Source organism: Rana temporaria, chromosome 4 (genome assembly GCF_905171775.1).
Source record: "Rana temporaria chromosome 4, aRanTem1.1, whole genome shotgun sequence".
In the NCBI taxonomy this organism is placed as follows: Eukaryota; Metazoa; Chordata; class Amphibia; order Anura; family Ranidae; genus Rana; species Rana temporaria.
In genome coordinates, this window is record NC_053492.1 from 134061792 (window position 1) to 134063788 (window position 1997).

Consider the following 1997-nt stretch of genomic DNA (forward strand, 5'->3'; position numbering starts at 1 on the left):
ATTACAAAAAAAATATATTATATATATATGTGTGTGTAAAAACCCAATATGCAGTACGCCAACTGCACCGTGAGTTGTCCAATAACCGATATTGGAACAAAATAAAATAAATATCAATAAAAGTGAAATAATTATCAAACAACCATACAAATGTGCAATGTGCTGGCTGCACTTAAAAATAGTCCAAATGACAGGCAATCTTGCTCTTATACAATAGGTTCCAGCAAACACAAGGTTCAATGTTGGTAATGCTGTGTACAGGAAAGTGCCGCTATCTCTTCCACCCGACAAAGATGTGCCACCATCACCAATGGTTAAAATCAACACTCACCAGACCCCAGATATTATTAGGCTCCAAAGTGGTGTCTTTTCTTTGTCGGTCAGTGGGTGTTGCCTCCTTTTCCCTTTTACAAGGTGTCATCAATTCCTCAAAAACAAGAGGCTGTTTGGACACACACATTGAGGGTGCAGCACACCAGCGCGCACGGACCCCTTGTAGCAATAAATGCGGAGCACAGCTGGGCAAGCACACCTCTTAGGACGCCACTTAAATGCTGGTCAGCGGCTTTTAACGGTTGACACTGCCAAAGACACTCAGTGCCGGTCAGAGGCACTTTATATTGTAAGTGTTATATTTTTTTACCTTTTTTAAATAAATACATATTTTAATATACTACACCATGATGAGCCCCTTGTTTTTGAGGAATTGATGACACCTTGTAAAAGGGAAAAGGAGGCAACACCCACTGACCGACAAAGAAAAGACACCACTTTGGAGCCTAATAATATCTGGGGTCTGGTGAGTGTTGATTTTAACCATTGGTGATGGTGGCACATCTTTGTCGGGTGGAAGAGATAGCGGCACTTTCCTGTACACAGCATTACCAACATTGAACCTTGTGTTTGCTGGAACCTATTGTATAAGAGCAAGATTGCCTGTCATTTGGACTATTTTTAAGTGCAGCCAGCACATTGCACATTTGTATGGTTGTTTGATAATTATTTCACTTTTATTGATATTTATTTTATTTTGTTCCAATATCGGTTATTGGACAACTCACGGTGCAGTTGGCGTACTGCATATTGGGTTTTTACACACACATATATATATAATATATTTTTTTTGTAATATCTTTCGTATTGTTTTCACTATTTGGTTGGTCAGTAGCAGCAACAGCCATTTTTCTCATAGAAGCACTGTGGCATATGGATTGTATGCTGACACACTGATCTAGATATATGATTTAAGTTTGAAATCACTGTGTCACATTTGTATGACTCATATATTTCTTATATTTTTTATTGTTTGTATTCAGGTTATTCACACTTAAGATTGGGTACATTGTGGCCCTGATATTTCACTTATGTCCATACTCCCAGAGATTTAATACCTCTGGATAATTAGATCAGCGCAGTAACATTTTTCTTCTTAGAGCACTATTGACCCCCACTAAGGGCACACAGTACTGCAGCAGATCACAGTTCACATTTATTTATTTATTTATTTATTTCCTTTTGCGCCGGTGACACTCACAACCAATTGTTTCATATAATGTACCTGTAGTTTCAGTTTCCTTTTTGCATGTTATCCTGCCTCTGTGCTGTATAGAGCCATAGAGAAGTGATGGTTTGGAAAACAAAACTAGAAGCTCCCAGTACTGTGGTCATCAGGAAACAGACAACCAGGAAGTGTCCAGAACAGAGCAGAATTACAGCAACATCAGAGCAAAAACGAACAATGAGGACATGAAACCAGGACTGCAGTAAGGTAAAGGAAGCTATTTAGCTAAAAAAAATGTTTCCTTTAGTGACGCTTTAAAGGGGTTGTAAACCCTCATGTTTTTTCACCTTAATGCATCCTATGAAAAATATTCTGTCAGTAACCGTCCCTCGGTTTACTCACCTATTACCCGCCGGAGATGCAGTCTTCCCCTCATTGGATAGATTGATAGCAGCGCAGCCATTGGCTCCCGCTGCTGTCAACCAAATCCAATGAC